The 21,444-nt window shown below is 43.0% G+C and overlaps 1 long non-coding RNA gene across 1 annotated transcript in view; it reads left to right on the forward strand.

The window, feature by feature from the left end:
* Positions 1 to 5,827: 5,827 nt before the first annotated feature.
* Positions 5,828 to 21,444, forward strand: part of LOC139757592 (uncharacterized) — a 34,349-nt gene continuing 18,732 nt past the window's right edge. The window contains exons 1-2 of the long non-coding RNA XR_011714672.1: positions 5,828 to 6,267; positions 6,604 to 6,704. This is a non-coding gene — a long non-coding RNA (uncharacterized lncRNA). The remainder of the gene's footprint in view (positions 6,268 to 6,603; positions 6,705 to 21,444) is intronic.

The following is a 21,444-nucleotide window of genomic DNA, read 5'->3' on the forward strand; positions in this document are numbered from 1 at the left end:
ATGCATTCACCCAGGGTGTGGTCAACACCGCTTGTATGTACGATCCGATCCCTTCTAGGGATGGGTTAGACACACACACACACACACACACACACACACACACACACATACACGCACACACACACACACACACACACACACACACACACACACACACACACACACACACACACACACACACATACACGCACACACACACACACACACACACACACACACACACACACACACACACACACACACACACACATACACGCACACACACACGAGTTTGGAATTTTGGCGGGAACTCTCTGTAGCTAGACGCTGCACTAAGGTCGAACAAGTAATTTCCATAATCCAGAATAATCCGCTTTAGAGGAGTGTGTGTGTGTGTGTGTGTGTGGGTTATTTTTTTTGTGTGTTCGCACCCCAGACATAATGAAGGACTTGTTGTGAAGGGCGGGGCCCAGATTTTCCTGGAAGTTAATTTTTTTTTCCCCCTTTGGAAGTGGGGTGATGGGGTGTGTGTGGGGGGGATGGGGTTGGAGGGGGGCGGAAGGATCATGTGTGTGTGTGTGTGTGTGTGTGTGAGAGAGAGAGAGAGAGAGAGAGAGAGAGAGAGAGAGAGAGAGAGAGAGAGAGAGAGAGAGAGAGAGAGAGACGCATGAACTGTGTCACAGGGGGAAAGAAAAAAATGAAAAAAACTTTGCAAACAACCAGGTGTTTACCCCCCCCCCCCCAATTGCAGGGCAAACAAGATGGGTACATTACTGTTTACCCCCCCCAAAATGGCGCGGGAGTCGGTGGCGCGGAAACATATTTGTGGCCAATTGTCATCAAAGAGGGACACAGAAAGGAGGCTTAGGGCCCCGTGTTCTTAAACTAGGCCTATGGGCAGGGAGGGAGGGAGGCAGGCAGGCGCCCATTAACGTACTAGGTAAACTACACACACACACACATATACACAGAGCCAAGGGAGAAGTGGCGGGGAAATTATTCTGTTGCGCTGACGAAAAAGCACTAAGGAATTATTTTTTTCCATTCCTTTTCCTCTCTTTTTGTCCTTCCTTTTTTTTCCCCTTCCTCTCTTTTGTCCTGGCCTGCTTCGGTGGGCAGCGCGCAGTCAACCCCAGAGAGATATATTATTTTTTCTCCCCCTCTTCTTTTTTCTTCTTTTCCAACCGCTTGTGAAAACTTAGGTTAGGAAGCGTGGAAATTAGTTTTTTTTCTTTATTTGCTCTCTTCTTTCTTAAGGCAAGCACCCCAGATGCGCATCTGCGCCAAGGACAGATGAACGAAGAAATGTATATACATGTGCCAAAGACAGATGAACGAAGAAATGTATATACATGTGCCAAAGACAGATGAACGAAGAAATGTATATACATGTGCCAAAGTCAGATGAACGAAGAAATGTATATACATGTGCCAAGGACAGATGAACGAAGAAATGTATATACATGTGCCAAAGACAGATGAACGAAGAAATGTATATACATGTGCCAAGGACAGATGAACGAAGAAATGTATATACATGTGCCAAAGACAGATGAACGAAGAAATGTATATACATGTGCCAAAGACAGATGAACGAAGAAATGTATATACATGTGCCAAAGACAGATGAACGAAGAAATGTATATACATGTGCCAAAGACAGATGAACGAAGAAATGTATATACATGTGCCAAAGACAGATGAACGAAGAAATGTATATACATGTGCCAAGGACAGATGAACGAAGAAATGTATATACATGTGCCAAAGACAGATGAACGAAGAAATGTATATACATGTGCCAAAGACAGATGAACGAAGAAATGTATATACATGTGCCAAGGACAGATGAACAAACAAATGTATATACATGTGCCAAGAACAGATGAACGAAGAAATGTATATACATGTGCCAAAGACAGATGAACGAAGAAATGTATATACATGTGCCAAAGACAGATGAACGAAGAAATGTATATACATGTGCCAAAGACAGATGAACGAAGAAATGTATATACATGTGCCAAAGACAGATGAACGAAGAAATGTATATACATGTGCCAAAGACAGATGAACGAAGAAATGTATATACATGTGCCAAGGACAGATGAACGAAGAAATGTATATACATATTACACTCGTGAGGTTGTATGTTCACGTAAGACCAATGGTGGGTTGTGATTTTTTTGTGGCTACGCTTCTCTCGTTCATACCAAGATTACATAGGGGGACCTCTCTATCCCCAGTGAATAGGTAATTAGGCACTTTTTTAATCACTGTGTATGGATGGATTGGTAGTTTTTCTGTCTATCCCCCTGGCAGGTCATTTCTCTATCCCTGGGTATGGCTTGTTAGGTCTTCTCTATCCCCAGGTATGGAAATGGGATTTTTCATATCCCCAGGTATGGATAGGGGGTCTTCCATGTCCCCAGGTATGGATAGGGGGTCTTCCATGCCCCCAGGTATGGATAGGGGGGTCTTCCATATCCCCAGGTATGGATAGGGGGTCTTCCATGTCCCCAGGTATGGATAGGGGGTCTTCCATATCCCCAGGTATGGATAGGGGGTCTTCCATGTCCCCAGGTATGGATAGGGGGTCTTCCATATCCCCAGGTATGGATAGGGGGTCTTCCATGCCCCCAGGTATGGATAGGGGGTCTTCCATATCCCCAGGTATGGATAGGGGGTCTTCCATGTCCCCAGGTATGGATAAGGGGTCTTCCATATCCCCAGGTATGGATAGGGGGTCTTCCATGTCCCCAGGTATGGATAGGGGGTCTTCCATGTCCCCAGGTATGGATAGGGGGTCTATCATGTCCCCAGGTATGGATAGGGAATCCTCTTTCATCCCCGGATATGGATAGGTAGGCCTTCTCAGTCTCCAGGCTTTGGATAACTTGGTCTTCTATCTATTCCCAAGTTCTTTCACTCCTCCTCCCCCTCTTTTTTTCTTCTGTTCTACTTTCCCTTTCTCTCTCTCTCTCTCTCTCTCTTCTCTCTCTCTCTCTTCTCTCTCTCTCTCTCTCTCTCTCTTCTCTCTCTCTCTCTTCTCTCTCTCTCTCTTCTCTCTTCTCTCTCTCTCTCTTCTCTCTTCTCTCTCTCTCCTCTCTCTCTCTCTCTTCTCTCTTCTCTCTCTTCTCTCTCTCTCTCTCCTCTCTCTCTCTCTCTTCTCTCTCTCTCTCTCCTCTCTCTCTCTCTCCTCTCTCTCTCTCTCTTCTCTCTCTCTCTCTTCTCTCTCTCTCTCTTCTCTCTCTCTCTCTTCTCTCTCTCTCTCTCTCTCTTCTCTCTCTCTCTCTTCTCTCTTCTCTCTCTCTCTCTCCTCTCTCTCTCTCTCTTCTCTCTCTCTCTCTCCTCTCTCTCTCTCTCTGGGGGTTAGCCAGGCCTTCATAAAAGCCTTCCCCCCTTCCCCCCAGCAGCACCTTTCTCGGGGGGTGTTTTTTGGCGGGGAAGGAAGGAAGGAAGGGGAGGAGGAGGTGGTGATGGTGGGGTGTAGAAGGGGAAGGGGAGGAATGGAGGTGATGGGGGTGTGGAAGGGGAGGAGTGGAGGAGGTGATGGGGTTGTGTGGAAGTGGAGGAGTGGAGGAGGTGATGGGGTTGTGTGGAAGTGGAGGAGTGGAGGAGGTGATGGGGTTGTGTGGAAGTGGAGGAGTGGAGGAGGTGATGGGGTTGTGTGGAAGTGGAGGAGTGGAGGAGGTGATGGGGTTGTGTGGAAGTGGAGGAGTGGAGGAGGTGATGGGGTTGTGTGGAAGTGGAGGAGTGGAGGAGGTGATGGGGTTGTGTGGAAGTGGAGGAGTGGAGGAGGTGATGGGGTTGTGTGGAAGTGGAGGAGTGGAGGAGGTGATGGGGTTGTGTGGAAGTGGAGGAGTGGAGGAGGTGATGGGGTTGTGTGGAAGTGGAGGAGTGGAGGAGGTGATGGGGTTGTGTGGAAGTGGAGGAGTGGAGGAGGTGATGGGGTTGTGTGGAAGTGGAGGAGTGGAGGAGGTGATGGGGTTGTGTGGAAGTGGAGGAGTGGAGGAGGTGATGGGGTTGTGTGGAAGTGGAGGAGTGGAGGAGGTGATGGGGTTGTGTGGAAGTGGAGGAGTGGAGGAGGTGATGGGGTTGTGTGGAAGTGGAGGAGTGGAGGAGGTGATGGGGTTGTGTGGAAGTGGAGGAGTGGAGGAGGTGATGGGGTTGTGTGGAAGTGGAGGAGTGGAGGAGGTGATGGGGTTGTGTGGAAGTGGAGGAGTGGAGGAGGTGATGGGGTTGTGTGGAAGTGGAGGAGTGGAGGAGGTGATGGGGTTGTGTGGAAGTGGAGGAGTGGAGGAGGTGATGGGGTTGTGTGGAAGTGGAGGAGTGGAGGAGGTGATGGGGTTGTGTGGAAGTGGAGGAGTGGAGGAGGTGATGGGGTTGTGTGGAAGTGGAGGAGTGGAGGAGGTGATGGGGTTGTGTGGAAGTGGAGGAGTGGAGGAGGTGATGGGGTTGTGTGGAAGTGGAGGAGTGGAGGAGGTGATGGGGTTGTGTGGAAGTGGAGGAGTGGAGGAGGTGATGGGGTTGTGTGGAAGTGGAGGAGTGGAGGAGGTGATGGGGTTGTGTGGAAGTGGAGGAGTGGAGGAGGTGATGGGGTTGTGTGGAAGTGGAGGAGTGGAGGAGGTGATGGGGTTGTGTGGAAGTGGAGGAGTGGAGGAGGTGATGGGGTTGTGTGGAAGTGGAGGAGTGGAGGAGGTGATGGGGTTGTGTGGAAGTGGAGGAGTGGAGGAGGTGATGGGGTTGTGTGGAAGTGGAGGAGTGGAGGAGGTGATGGGGTTGTGTGGAAGTGGAGGAGTGGAGGAGGTGATGGGGTTGTGTGGAAGTGGAGGAGTGGAGGAGGTGATGGGGTTGTGTGGAAGTGGAGGAGTGGAGGAGGTGATGGGGTTGTGTGGAAGTGGAGGAGTGGAGGAGGTGATGGGGTTGTGTGGAAGTGGAGGAGTGGAGGAGGTGATGGGGTTGTGTGGAAGTGGAGGAGTGGAGGAGGTGATGGGGTTGTGTGGAAGTGGAGGAGTGGAGGAGGTGATGGGGTTGTGTGGAAGTGGAGGAGTGGAGGAGGTGATGGGGTTGTGTGGAAGTGGAGGAGTGGAGGAGGTGATGGGGTTGTGTGGTCTCTTTCCCACTGCGTCACACTCTGTGCATCAGCAGAATTTGCTTGTGAGGGGTCAGCCAGCATTCATGGAGCCACCGTGTCCCCAGGCTTGTGTTCTTCAGCGCGTACGATGTCTTTAAATCTTAAAGTTTGGACCTTCTTTTGTGTTGTTACACTCCTGGCGGGTCCCTCCCAGTTCTGAGGGAGAGTAGAATTAAAAGTGTAGAATTTATTGGTTTCGTCCGTCGGTTATTTCGGCTTTAGGGCTATTCATTGTCGGGGGGCCAGGAAGGTCGAAGAATGTAAAAGCTACCAGTATACGTGGTCTTGTTACATGATCGGCCTATGATTTTATTAGCCTTAATACCCATCCTTTCAGTAACCTCTAACTTCCAGTTCCCTTCTTTGTTATCTAATTCATCTACCTCCCTCTCTATCTCTTTGTCTCTTTCCTTCGTTCCTCATTTTGCTGTGGTCAGTCACCTCTCGTCTTGGCAAAGACTTTAACAAAAAATAAAACACGTCCCGAACTTTGTTCTCAGACCAACGGAAGTTTGTGTTATAATCTCCATGCGTCGAAAAACCTCTTTTGCTAGTTTCTCTAAGTCATCAAAGGAATGTCCAAATGTGTTTTAATTTCTTCTTGCTCTTAGTTCTTCACAATGATGCATGCAGTGCTGGTTGACCTCCCTCCCTTCCCGTACGCTGCCCAGCCTTCAATTATTTCGACCGTTAACTACCGGTCTACTCACGTGACCAAAACAAACTGGCCGTGATATAGCTTTCAACCCTCATCGTTACTTCCTTCTTTTTTTTATTTGACCCGTTAGTCTTTTAGCCCTTTCTAAATACCGGTGCGAGTTATCATATCTTATAGACATATAATTTAGAGTAGTGAACCTTATGCACACATCATTCCCATGGATCGTTTCATCCTATCTTGACCCCATTAGGAGTTGCCTCAATCCCTCCCGAGATGTCGCTTCCCTGTCACACCCCATCCACACTCCCTGTACACTCAAATTTCTCAATCTCTCTCTTTCTCTCTCTCCTTCAGTCTCGTGGGGCTTCCAGTTGGACATCGGCATTACGTTTTATGCCATGACATCCGCAATACGTTTTCTCCCAACCGACCGGTGCTCTGACATCAGGCAAGTCTGGCTTGAGACGTCCATGCTATCATCACACAGGAGGTAATGTACCATCAAAACATTGTAAGATGGCTTTTTTTTTTTTACCTTGCAGTCTTGTATCACCCTAAGTGTTCCTTAAAAGTGATATTGTATGTAAATAGTCATTGGGTTATGGACATAAGAAAATGCTATGTATACAGTCCAAGATGAAGGCATTAGAGTCATTGGGTTATGAATATGACATAAAAAATGGTATGAATATAGTTCAAGATGAAGTTATTATAGTCATTGGGTTATGAATATGACATAAGAAAATGGTATGTATATAGTTCAAGATGAAGGCATTAGAGTCATTGGGTTATGAATATGACACATGACAATACATTTCTGTCACAGGGCCAGCCTTGGACAGATGAATTTATGACCCCATGGCAGAAGGGAACCTTGTGGAATGCCCAGACACCCAGCAGGACATTGGGAGCTCCTGTAACTGAGAGGTATGGTCACATCAGATTTGGTATCTGTTGCCATAGATTCTAATATGATCTTCTGTAGCTTTTATAACTTTCTGTTGATAAATGCAAGTAAGATTATTTAGTTTTTTCTTCATGTCCACATATGTATATCAGTCTTGTGTCACATTGGGGTATTATTTCTTGCAAGTGAAAAAGGTAATATGATAGGAGCCAGTAAATATCGTCAATGCACTGGACTCTTAATGAAGCGCACGAAAAATATGTATTAGTTAACATTATAGGATATATTTAAAGTGATTATGTGATGATTACTGCAAAGAAAATTGGTTTATGCCCATTGACCTACTTAGGTTTTGTGCATCTGGTTTGATACATCTGTATCCTATTTCAAGATTTGTTTTTTGGATATCTGTTCTATTTCAAAATGTTTATACAGATCTTTATTCTGTTTCAAAATGGCTGTACAGATCTGTATTCTATTTTTATTTATTTATTTATATATTTTGCTTTGTCACTGTCTCCCGCATTAGCGAGGTAGCTCAAGGAAACAGAAGAAAGAAATGGCCCAACCCACCCACATACACATGTATATACATACACGTCCACACACGCAAATATACATACCTATGCATCTCAACGTATACATGTATATACACACACACAGACATACACATATATACACGTGTACATAATTCATACTGTCTACCTTTATTCATTCCCATCGCTACCCCGCCACACATGTAATAACAACCCCTTCCCCCCTCATGTGTGCGAGGTAGTGCTAGGAAAAGACAACAAAGGCCCCATTCGTTCACACTCAGTCTCTAGCTGGTCTCTAGCTGTCATGTAATAATGCACCGAAACCACAGCTCCCTTTCCACATCCAGGCCCCACAGAACTTTCCATGGTTTACCCCAGACGCTTCACATGCCCTGGTTCAATCCATTGACAGCACGTCGGCCCCGGTATACCACATCGTTCCAATTCACTCTATTCCTTGCACGCCTTTCACCCTCCTGCATGTTCAGGCCCCGATCACTCAAAATCTTTTTCACTCCATCTTTTCACCTCCAATTTGGTCTCCCACTTCACCTCGTTCCCTCCACCTCTGACACATATATCCTCTTGGTCAATCTTTCCTCACTCATTCTCTCCATGTGACTGAACCATTTCAAAACACCCTCCTCTGCTCGCTCAACCACACTCTTTTTATTACCACACATCTCTCTTACCCTATTATTACTTACTCGATCAAACCACCTCACACCACATATTGTCCTCAAACATCTCATTTCTAGCACATCCACACTCCTGCGCACAACTCTATCCATAGCCCACGCCTCGCAACCATACAACATCGTTGGAACCACTATTCCTTCAAACATACCCATTTTTGCTTTCCGAGATAATGTTCTCAACTTCCACACATTCTTCAATGCTCCCAGAATTTTCGCCCCCTCCCCCACCCTATGATTCACTTCCGCTTCCATGGTTCCATCTGCTGCCAAATCCACTCCCAGATATCTAAAACACTTCACTTCCTCCAGTTTTTCTCCATTCAAACTTACCTCCCAATTGACTTGGCCCTCAACCCTACTGTACCTAATAACCTATTTTCAAATGGTAATATAGATCTGTATCCCTTTTCAAAATTGTTTTTTGTGGATCTATTCTATTTGAGTGGTTTAACATTATCTTTTCATGTATATCTATTTATAGTTAGTTTATTTAAAGGGTTACAAAGGTGTATATGAATTAATTGTACTATTTATGTTTACATTCTTCTAATGCTATAACACATTCACTGCTTAGCATATCGACATAGGTTATCAAAAGATTGGAAATTGATATTAAATCATTGATAAGTTATTAAGCGTTGCCATCAGCAGCTGGAAGTTTTAATGTCAGCATAACATAGTGTTATGTATTTGTTAGCTACTGGCAAGCTGGGTAATCCTATTGCACAGCACCATTTGGTGATTTGGGTGGGTAGGTCTGTTAATGCCTTTCTTTTATTTGTTGTTCACTTAATGTAGTCGGATTGTTTAACAAATGAAGCTTTTTCTTTTCATCGTAAAGGGTTTCTGTTTGTTTGTTTGGGAAAGATGTGTCATTTGACTGGTAGAGGCAATTTCTCTAATGCCATTTGTAGCCGTGTAATAGTATTAACTCAACTTATATGCTGTTGTCATTTTTTACTGAGATATTATTGCCTTTCCCCTGGCAAGGTGTCGATCTCTGCTGAATATATAGAAGTTATTTTTGGAGGAATCTAGGCACATTCCCTCTACCTCCAAGACTATATTTTTCCTGTCCATTTCTGTTCTAAAGCCAGCTGGGCAAGTAACCTTCACTTCCATCCAGAATCTCTGAATGTATATTATTTGTATGGTGAAGGGTTCCTTTATCCATACAAAGTGAGATATCCTCTCCATTTCTTCCACAGACAGGTCTCTCTGATCTTTGTTCAAAGGTATCTGTATCAACTTTCCTTCTACCTTTACTTAGCTTTTTCAGTCCTGTGGCATTATTGCTGTCTCCCCAGCTGATGAAGCCTTTTTTTTACATCTTTCTCTGTTCTCCATTGACTCCACCTGGAATGTTCAGGAAATGCTGTCTGTTCTGGATGCAAGCAAGGCATTTGGACGTGATGGATTATCTTTTCTTGAAAGAGTATGTTTCTGAACTTGTGCCGGTGCTTCATCATCATTTTCACTTTGCCTGACACAAAAAGCTTATCCCCTTTAGAAACATGCATTAGTACAGCTTATTTCAAAGATGGGTGACCTTTCTATACAACATCCTTTTGCTTTGTTATTTACTATTTCCAAAGTCTTTGATTCTCTCAGTTCCCACTTATGTAAACTTTACAAATCATGCAGTTTTCTTTGTGATCATTTCTGGTGTTCATGAGGTAGGGTCCACCAGCAGTGATATCCTTTCATGTTATGAACCTCTGGTCATCCTGTCAAAGAGAGCTTGGGGAATATTAACAGGTAACCCTTGATATCTTGAAATTTTTGACAAGGTTTGGTAATAGGATGTAAACTCCAAGCTCCTCTCTTTGTCCTCCCAGCCTCACTTTTATCTGTATCTATGATGCCCACCCCTCTGAGAACCACCAAGGGGATGGCCATGGCAAAAGTCTCTTAATTATCCCTGTCCTTATGCCTCCCATGGATTCTTTTTCCATTTCTCTCCCTCCAGTGCTCTGTCAGTCTATGTCATAGGTGGTCTTCCTCTCACACCAAACCCTTTCATCTTACTATCATACACTTTTTTTTTTGTCAACCTTCCACCTTGCATTCTTTCTGTGTGCCCAAACCATCTCTTTATGACTCCACATTCATTCCCTGTCTTACCAAATCTCTCATGCACCCCATTATTACTTTCTTCATTCCATCTAGTCATACCACATGCTCCTCTTGAATTACTCAGTTGCACAGCCAGAATTCTTGACCTCTGTAAATCATCTCATGTCCTTGTTTCACGTGGATAGGTCAGGGTCCTTCATTTTGTTCTTTTATACCCTATTTTCTCAGTTAGGTCCGTTACCATAATTGTCGATAGTTCAGTGTTTCTTTTCTTATTAGTAACGGGTGTCTTTCAGATTACTGCCCTATGTCCTACCTTCCTATCATCAGTTTGCCCTTTTTAATGATTGACCCAATTCATTCATGCACTGACAAAACAGCAGTGCATTACACCACTTATTTTCTGTTAATTCAGCTCCATCTTCTCTTGCTAGTTTTATGGCAGGATTTCCCAATGAGCCAGATGTAACTGAGTTAGGTGCAACATTTTAAAAACCCATTTTTTTTCCATATTTATAAAACTTGCATGACTTTTCCATCTGTTCGGAAGATGTCTGTAATTGTGATCATTCTACTTGGTGATGCAGTAACATCTGATCTGTCTTAGGAACCCCAGATTACACAGATAGGTAATTCTGCCTGTAAGAGACTGGAAGTCTCGAGTGATTGATCCAGGCATGAAATACAGTTCTTGCATCTCGAGACATTATAGCTTTATATAGCTGCTTAACAGGGCTGAGTCTAAAGCTCTTTGATTGATTTTTTATATTTTCAATGTAACCTCATAACCTTACCCACTTTCCCTGTGCCATTCTGTTAGTTTTTCTCCCCTCTATGTTACCATTGACAACGTATCATAATGAAATGTTTCTGTACATGAAATAATCATGGAACATATCCCATATTGCTTTCCCTAGCTGACAGATACCCAATAAATATGGTGCAAATAATCATGAAATGGCTTTAAAAGGTAATCATTTGATTACAAGGCTTAATGATGCCCAAGCATTATTTTAAACTCCAGATTTGTATTCAGGATGAAAATTAGTCCTTCCACTATGGATTTCAAGCAAATCAAGTACCTTCGGAAAAATACCAAAAACTCTTCCAAATGGTTGAAGTTGTAGATAGAAGTAGTAAGTAGTAATATTATACAGGAGTATTAGGTAGAAGTAGTTGGTAGGAACATTAGGTGGGAGCATTAGGTAAAAGTAATATGTTGGAACATTAGTTGAACAAATTAAACCATGGAGACATCACACACCCCTGCCGCAAACCTACATTCACTGAGAACCAATCACTTTCCTCTCTTCCTACACGTACACATGCCTTACATCCTCGATAAAAACTTTTCACTGCTTCTAACAACTTGCCTCCCACACCATATATTCTTAATACCTTCCACAGAGCATCTCTATCAACTCTATCATATGCCTTCTCCAGATCCATAAATGCTACATACAAATCCATTTGCTTTTCTAAGTATTTCTCACATACATTCTTCAAAGCAAACACCTGATCCACACATCCTCTACCACTTCTGAAACCACACTGCTCTTCCCCAATCTGATGCTCTGTACATGCCTTCACCCTCTCAATCAATATCCTCCCATATAATTTACCAGGAATACTCAACAAACTTATACCTCTGTAATTTGAGCACTCACTCTTATCCCCTTTGCCTTTGTACAATGGCACTATGCACGCATTCTGCCAATCCTCAGGCACCTCACCATGAGTCATACATACATTAAATAACCTTACCAACCAGTCAACAATACAGTCACCCCCTTTTTTAATAAATTCCACTGCAATACCATCAAAACCTGCTGCCTTGCCGGCTTTCATCTTCCGCAAAGCTTTTACTACCTCTTCTCTGTTTACCAAATCATTTTCCCTAACCCTCTCACTTTGCACACCACCTCGACCAAAACACCCTATATCTGCCACTCTATCATGAAACACATTCAACAAACCTTCAAAATACTCACTCCATCTCCTTCTCACATCACCACTACTTGTTATCACCTCCCCATTTGCGCCCTTCACTGAAGTTCCCATTTGCTCCCTTGTCTTACGCACTTTATTTACCTCCTTCCAGAACATCTTTTTATTCTCCCTAAAATTTAATGATACTCTCTCACCCCAACTCTCATTTGCCCTTTTTTTTCACCTCTTGCACCTTTCTCTTGACCTCCTGTCTCTTTCTTTTATACATCTCCCACTCAATTTCATTTTTTCCCCAGCAAAAATCGTCCAAATGCCTCTCTCTTCTCCTTCACTAATACTCTTACTTCTTCATCCCACCACTCACTACCCTTTCTAATCAACCCACCTCCCACTCTTCTCATGCCACAAGCATCTTTTGCGCAATCCATCACTGATTCCCTAAATACATCCCATTCCTCCCCCACTCCCCTTACTTCCATTGTTCTCACCTTTTTCCATTCTGTACTCAGTCTCTCCTGGTACTTCCTCACACAAGTCTCCTTCCCAAGCTCACTTACTCTCACCACCCTCTTCACCCCAACATTCACTCTTCTTTTCTGAAAACCCATACAAATCTTCACGTTAGCCTCCACAAGATAATGATCAGACATCCCTCCAGTTGCACCTCTCAGCACATTAACATCCAAAAGTCTCACTTTCGTGCGCCTGTCAATTAACACGTAATCCAATAACGCTCTCTGGCCATCTCTCCTACTTACATAAGTATACTTATGTATATCTCGCTTTCTAAACCAGGTATTCCCAATCATCAGTCCTTTTTCAGCACATAAATCTACAAGCTCTTCACCATTTCCATTTACAACACTGAACACCCCATGTATACCAATTATTCCCTCAACTGCCACATTACTCACCTTTGCATTCAAATCACCCATCACTATAACCCGGTCTCGTGCATCAAAACCACTAACACACTCATTCAGCTGCTCCCAAAACACTTGCCTCTCATGATCTTTCTTCTCATGCCCAGGTGCATATGCACCAATAATCACCCATCTCTCTCCATCAACTTTCAGTTTTACCCATATTAATCGAGAATTTACTTTCTTACATTCTATCACATACTCCCACAACTCCTGTTTCAGGAGTATTGCTACTCCTTCCCTTGCTCTGGTCTTCTCACTAACCCCTGACTTTACTCCCAAGACATTCCCAAACCACTCTTCCCCTTTACCCTTGAGCTTCGTTTCACTGAGAGCCAAAACATCCAGGTTCCTTTCCTCAAACATACTACCTATCTCTCCTTTTTTCACATCTTGGTTACATCCACACACATTTAGGCACCCCAATCTGAGCCTTCGAAGAGGATGAGCACTCCCCGCGTGATTCCTTCTTCTGTTTCCCATTTTAGAAAGTTAAAAAAATACAAGGAGGGGAGGATTTCTGGCCCCCCGCTCCCGTCCCCTCTAGTCGCTTTCTACGACACGCGAGGAATGCGTGGGAAGTATTGTTTAATTTGTTTATGGATGGAGTTGTTAGGGAGGTGAATGCAAGAGTTTTGGAAAGAGGGGCAAGTATGAAGTCTGTTGGGGATGAGAGAGCTTGGGAAGTGAGTCAGTTGTTGTTCGCTGATGATACAGCGCTGGTGGCTGATTCATGTGAGAAACTGCAGAAGCTGGTGACTGAGTTTGGTAAAGTGTGTGAAAGAAGAAAGTTAAGAGTAAATGTGAATAAGAGCAAGGTTATTAGGTACAGTAGGGTTGAGGGTCAAGTCAATTGGGAGGTGAGTTTGAATGGAGAAAAACTGGAGGAAGTGAAGTGTTTTAGATATCTGGGAGTGGATCTGGCAGCGGATGGAACCATGGAAGTGGAAGTGGATCATAGGGTGGGGGAGGGGGCGAAAATTCTGGGAGCCTTGAAGAATGTGTGGAAGTCGAGAACATTATCTCGGAAAGCAAAAATGGGTATGTTTGAAGGAATAGTGGTTCCAACAATGTTGTATGGTTGCGAGGCGTGGGCTATGGATAGAGTTGTGCGCAGGAGGATGGATGTGCTGGAAATGAGATGTTTGAGGACAATGTGTGGTGTGAGGTGGTTTGATCGAGTAAGTAACGTAAGGGTAAGAGAGATGTGTGGAAATAAAAAGAGTGTGGTTGAGAGAGCAGAAGAGGGTGTTTTGAAATGGTTCGGGCACATGGAGAGAATGAGTGAGGAAAGATTGACCTTGAGAATATATGTGTCGGAGGTGGAGGGAACGAGGAGAAGAGGGAGACCAAATTGGAGGTGGAAAGATGGAGTGAAAAAGATTTTGTGTGATTGGGGCCTGAACATGCAGGAGGGTGAAAGGAGGGCAAGGAATAGAGTGAATTGGAACGATGTGGTATACCGGGGTTGACATGCTGTCAGTGGATTGAATCAAGGCATGTGAAGCGTCTGGGGTAAACCATGGAAAGCTGTGTAGGTATGTATATTTGCGTGTGTGGACGTATGTATATACATGTGTATGGGGGTGGGTTGGGCCATTTCTTTCGTCTGTTTCCTTGCGCTACCTCGCAAACGCGGGAGACAGCGACAAAGCAAAAAAAAAAAAAAAAAAAATTAGTTGAACGCATTAGGTAGAACTATTCAGTTGGAATATAAGGTAAGAGATTGTAAAAACAGTGCTAGAGTTGCCCTCTGCAAGTGGCCTGTTAAGGATGAGACAATAAAGGCTAAAAAGGGGTACTGGAGTTCACCAGTTATGCAGACTCTTTTTGCCATGGCCACCTCCTTGAGAGAGTTCCTGAAGGGAACAGGCATCAGATATATAGATAGGGGTAGGGGAGAAAGAATACTTCCCACGTATTCCCTGCGTGTTGTAGAAGGCAACTAAAAGGGAAGGGAGCGGGAAGCTGGAAATCCTCCTCTCTCGTGTTTTTTTTTTAATTTTCCTAAAGAAGGAACAGAGAAGGGGGCCAGGTGAGGATATTCCCTCAAAGGCCCAGTCCTCTGTTCTTAATGCTACCTCGCTATTGCGGGAAATGACGAATAGTATGAAAGAAAGAAAAGAAGATAGATTGAAATAATCATGGAAAATATCCCATAATGCTTCCCTTAGCTAACAGATACCCAATAAATTTGAAACAAGTAATCAAAAAATGTTTTGAAACGGTTCTCATTCTATTGCAGACCTTAATGACCCGCATAGAATATTTCAATTCCAGATTCTTATTCAAGGATAAAAAATAGTCCTCATACTGAGGTTTTCAGGCAAATCTATTTGAATCAGAATACACAAATTGCAGGTGTTTTTTAATCCAAAAAATTATGTTTCAAAATTGTATTATAACAAAATGACTTAAAATAGTCACATAATCCTTCCTTTAGTTAACAGACATTCAGTTAATACATGAATAATTACAAAATATTTTTAAAATGTAATTATTTAATTATAGGCCTTAATGACCCCCAAACAGTATTTCAATCCCAGATTCTTTTTTTTTTATTATTTTGCTTTGTCGCTGTCTCCCGCGTTTGCGAGGTAGTGCAAGGAAACAGACGAAAGAAATGGCCCAACCCACCCCCATACACAATGTATACCCACACACGTCCACACACGCAAATATACATACCCATACATCTCAGTGTACACATATATATACATGCACAGACACATACATATATACCCATGCACACAATTCACACTGTCTGCCCCCATTCACTCCCATCGCCACCTCGCCACACATGGAATACCTTCCCCCTCCCCCCTCATGTGTGCGAGGTAGCACTAGGAAAAGACAACAAAGGCCCCATTCGTTCACACTCAGTCTCTAGCTGCCACGCAATAATGCCCGAAACCACAGCTCCCTTTCCACATCCAGGCCCCACACAACTTTCCATGGTTTACCCCAGACGCTTCACATGACCTGATTCAATCCACTGACAGCACGTCAACCCCGGTATACCACATCGATCCAATTCACTCTATTCCTTGCCCTCCTTTCACCCTCCTGCATGTTCAGGCCCCGATCACACAAAATCTTTCTCACTCCATCTTTCCACCTCCAATTTGGTCTCCCACTTCTCCTTGTTCCCTCCACCTCCGACACATATATCCTCTTGGTCAATCTTTCCTCACTCAATCTCTCCATTGTGCCCAAACCATTTCAAAACACCCTCTTCTGCTCTCTCAACCACGCTCTTTTTATTTCCACACATCTCTCTTACCCTTACATTACTTACTCGATCAAACCACCTCACACCTCACATTTTCCTCAAACATCTCATTTCCAGCACATCCACCCTCCTGCACACAACTCTATCCATAGCCCACGCCGCGCAACCATACAACATTGTTGGAACCACTATTCCTTCAAACATACCCATTTTTGCTTTCTGAGATAATGTTCTCAACTTCCACACATTCTTCAAGGCTCCCAGGATTTTCGCCCCCTCCCCCACCCTATGATTCACTTCCGCTTCCATGGTTCCATCCGCTGCCAAATCCACTCCCAGATATCTAAAACACTTTACTTCCTCCAGTTTTTCTCCATTCAAACTTACCTCCCAATTGACTTGACCCTCAACCCTACTGTACCTAATAACCTTGCTCTTATTCACATTTACTCTTAACTTTCTTCTTTCACACACTTTACCAAACTCAGTCACCAGCTTCTGCAGTTTCTCACATGAATCAGCCACCAGCGCTGTATCATCAGGGAACAACATCTGACTCACTTCCCAAGCTCTCTCATCCACAACAGACTTCATACTTGCCCCTCTTTCCAAAACTCTTGCATTCACCTCCCTAACAACCCCATCCATAAACAAATTAAACAACCATGGAGACATCACACACCCCTGCTGCAAACCTACATTCACTGAGAACCAATCACTTTCCTCTCTTCCTACATGTACACATGCCTTACATCCTCGATAAAAACTTTTCACTGCTTCTAACAACTTACCTCCCACACCATATATTCTTAATACCTTCCACAGAGCATCTCTATCAACTCTATCATATGCCTTCTCCAGATCCATAAGTGCTACATACAAATCCATATTCAGTATAAAAAATAGCCCATATACTCAGGTTTTCAAGCAAGTCTGTTTCCGTAAGAAAAATACCAAAAAAAAAATACCCTGCAATTTTTGGTGTTTTTTGAGTGTCATAGATATGCTTGAAAATCTCAGTATAAGATATATTTATAGTACTGAATACAAATCTGGGGTTGAAATATTGTTTGGAGGTCATTAAGGCCCATAATCATATGATTACAACTGAAAAAGTTTTAGATTACTTGCTTTGTATGTATCAGTTATCTGTTATCTAAAGGGAAGCATTACGAGATATTTTCCATGATTATTTCAAGTGTAGAAGCATCTCATTATATTATGATTTTAAAACAAATTACGCAGAAAATTTTGGTATTTTACTGGGGGTATTAGATTTGCTTGAAAATCTGGGGTTGAAATGTTCTATGGATGGTCAGTAAGGCCTGTAATTAAATGAATACCTTTTAAAAACATTTTGTGACTATTTGCTTCATATTTATTGAGTATCAGTCAGCCAGAGGAAGCATTATGAGATATTTTCCATGATTATTTCAAGTATATTACAATTTTAAAACAAATACCCCTTTTAGTTGTCTTCTGTGACATTCAAGAGATACATGGGCAGTATTCTTTCTCCCCTATCCTCTGGGATAATGTGCAAGTACCATTTCCCCTAAATAACTATTCCTCACCCACTCCTTTTGTTTTGTTTACTCTCACCTTTTACCTTTCTACACCCAATCCCTCCAGGTATTTCTTCACTTAAATCTTTTCTAAGCTCGCTTATTTTCACCACCCTCTTCTTACTCATATCATATCCTCTTTTCTGAAACGAGAAATCTTCATCCTAGCCTCCATCAGGTGATGATCTGTCATCCCACCAGCTGCCCCTCTTAACACATTCACGTATATGTCTCTCCATTTTGCATGCCTATCAATTCGTATGTAATCCAGCAATGCCCTTTTACTATCTTTCTTAGTCGCCCATGTATACTTATGTATGTCCCTCTTTTTAAATCAGGTATTCCCAACAGCCCTTTTTCAGTACACAACTCCTCAGTCTGTTCACCATTCCTATTCGCTTTACTGAATACCCCACATCTCCCAGTTATACCCTTAGCTGTCACATATCTTACTCTCATTTAAATCACCCACCTCTAATACCTAATCTCTTGTATCAAAGCTGCTGACTCACTCACTCAGCTGCTTACAAAACACTTGCCTCTCATGATCTTTCTACTCTTAGACTGGTCCAGAAGTACTAATAATCACACATCTCTTCCAATCCAACTTGATTTTTACCGACATCAGTGTAGAGCTCATTTCCCTACACTCGTTCAAACATTCCCACAACTCTTGCTTCAGTAGTAAACCATTCTTCCCCTTTACCCTTGAGCTTTATTTCACTCAGAGCCAGGGACCTCTCTCTCTCTATTCTTTCTTGTCATCTTGGTTACATCCACGCTCATTCAGAATACTCAGCCTAAGCCTTCGAGGCAGATGAGCACTCCTTGCTTGGCTCCTGTCCCATCTTTTAGAATTCAAAGTACAATAAGATGGGTAGGGGTTTTAAGCCCCCTACTACTGCTCCTCTTAGTTACCTTCTACAACTCAGAGGGAATAGGAAGGTGGCTCTGGTGAGAAACTGCAGAATTAGGTGACTGAGTTTGGAAGAGTGTGTGAAAGGTGGAAGTTGAGAGTTAATGTGAATAAAAACAAAGTTATTTGGTTTAGCAGGGTAGAGGAACAGGTTAGTGAGTTTGAATAGCTTGATGGAGAAAAATTGGAGGAAGTGAAGCTATTTAGATACCTGGGAGTGGACATGGCAGCAAATGGAACCATGGAAGCAGAAGTGTCATAGTGGATGAGGGGTCAAAGGTTCTTCAGCTCTGAAGAATGTGTGGAAAGAGAGGTCATAATCTGAGAGGTGATAAATGGGTATGTTTGAAGGTATATTAGTCCCAGCAATGTTGAAAAGATGTGAGGCTGTAAAATGAGGATGTGCAGAAGAGAGTGGATGTGTTGAAAATGAAATGTTTGACAACAGTATGTGGTGTGAAATGGTTTGATTGAGTTTGTAAGAAAAGGGTAAGAGTGAGGTGTGGTTATAAAAAGTGTGGCTGAGAGAGCTGAAAAAGGTGTGCTGAAATGGTTTGGACTAAAGGAGAGAATGAGTGAGATGTTGACAAAGAGGATGTATTTGTCAGAAGTACAGGGGACAAGGAGATGAGGGAGACCAAATTGGAGATGGAAGGATGGAGTGATAAAGATATTGAATGATTGGGGCTTGAATATGCAGGAGAGTGAAAGGCTTGCTCAGGACAGAGTGCATGTGAGGTGGCCAGGAGAAACCATGGAAATGTCTCTGGGGCCTGGTTGTGGATAGGGGCTGTGGTTTCATTTCAATACATACAACAGCTAGAGAATGACTTTGGGCAAATCTGGCCCTTCTTCATTTGTTCATGGAGATATGGTGAAAAGAGTTCACTACATGTATTCTGTGCATGTTGCAGATAATGACTAACAGGGCACAGAAGAAGGAACTAAGCGAGGGCACTCATTCTCCGCAAAAGATCAGCCTAGGGCGTCTGAATGTTGTGTGGTTGTAATCCAGATGAAAACAAAGGAGAGATAGGTAGTGTGTTTGAGGAAAGGAACCTAAATGTTCTAGCTCTAAGTGAAACAAAACTCAAGGGTAATGGGGGAGAATGGTTTGGATGTCTTAGGGGTAAAGTCAGGGGTTGGTGTGAGAGTTAGAATCGAGTAGCAGAATTACTGAAGGAAGAGTTGTAAGATGTGCAAAAGAGTATGAGGAAGTGAGCTCTAGACTGATGTGGGTATAAATTGAAGTAGATTATGAGAGATTGGTGATGATTAGTATGTGTGAAACTGGTCTGGAGAAGACTGAAGAGGGGCAAGTGTTTTGGGAACAGCTGAGTCAATGTGTCAGCAGTTGCGATGCAAGAGATTAGGTGTTAGCGAGGTGATTTGAATGCAAAAGTGAATAATGTGACAGTTGATGGTATAACTGAGTGACAAACAGCTTGTGGAATTGTGAGCAAAAAAACTACATGACTAGGAATACCTGGTTTATAGAGGGACAGAAATAAGTGAAGAAAGGCAAGTGTTTAGGGAGTAGCTGAATGAGTGTGTCAGCAATTGTGATGCAAGAGATCCTGCATTAGTGATGGATGATTTGAATGCAAAAGTGAACAGTGTGACAGATAGGGTATAATTGAAGGACAAGGAGCTTGTGGACCTGTGCTTTGAAAAGGACTGGTGATTGGGAATACTGGATGTGCATATAGTGCGAAACTGGGAAATAAACCTACAACACCACTAAACCTATACTAAACCTACATGATCACTGCAGCTTCAGACTGATGTGTGCAAACTGATGGACTGGGCTTGCAGATGGCAAAGATTTGTATATTAATGGCAAAGTTTTAAGGACAGGAAAAACAACAGCGTTGAATTCATAGGTTGATCTTTCAAATATATCAAATCTATGTCTTTTTATATATCTGTCTCTGAAGATTGTTACCCCTGAGAACTCCCATCAGGAGGGAGGCATGACAAAAGAGTCTCTGCCTATCCCTATCTGTGCATGCCTCCCTCACATGAACCTTTCCATGCATTCTTCCATCATTTCTCTCCCACTTTTTCTCTTCCACCATTTTCCCATGTCATTGGTGGTCTTCCTCTCTCACCAACCACCTTTAATCATACTCTCGTATACTTTCCTTGTAAACTCCCCTTTTTGCACTCTTTCCACACTCCCATACCACCTGAAAGTCTTAAGTTTCACCCACCCACCTTACTGCTACACAGTTCATTACCTTTGCATTCCCTGCCATACCAAATCTCTCATATGCCTCCTTATTTCTTTTATGTTCCATATAGTCATACCACATGCTTCCCTCAGATAGCTCATTTCCATAGCCAGGATTCTTTACATCTAAGACTTATTCCATGTTAATGTATTTGCTCTACCCTTTATTATCCTGCTAAGGGACCCAGTGACTTTTTTACCCTGTACAGATATCTCTATTATCTCTCCTTCCATATCACCACACATATTTAAGAGGCTCCCAAATACTTGAATTCTGTCACCTCTTCCAGACTTCCTCCCTTCATGTTGTTTATCTATTTATGTATTTATTATACTATGTCGCTGTCTCCCGCGTTAGCGAGGTAGCACAAGGAAACAAACAAAATAATGGCCAAACCCACCCACATACACATGCTTATACTTACATGTCCATACACGCACATATACATACCTATACATTTCAACGTATACATATATATACACAAACAGACATATACATATACCCTTCATGTATATAACACAGTTTAGTACACTTTCTTCTCTTACTTTACAGTGCAGTGCAAAATCTGTACATTCACTCTGTTTCTTTTCTAACACCATCACTTTGCTTTTCTCACATTTACCTTCA

The sequence above is a fragment of the Panulirus ornatus genome, chromosome 27, assembly GCF_036320965.1.
Source record: "Panulirus ornatus isolate Po-2019 chromosome 27, ASM3632096v1, whole genome shotgun sequence".
NCBI lineage: Eukaryota > Metazoa > Arthropoda > Malacostraca > Decapoda > Palinuridae > Panulirus > Panulirus ornatus.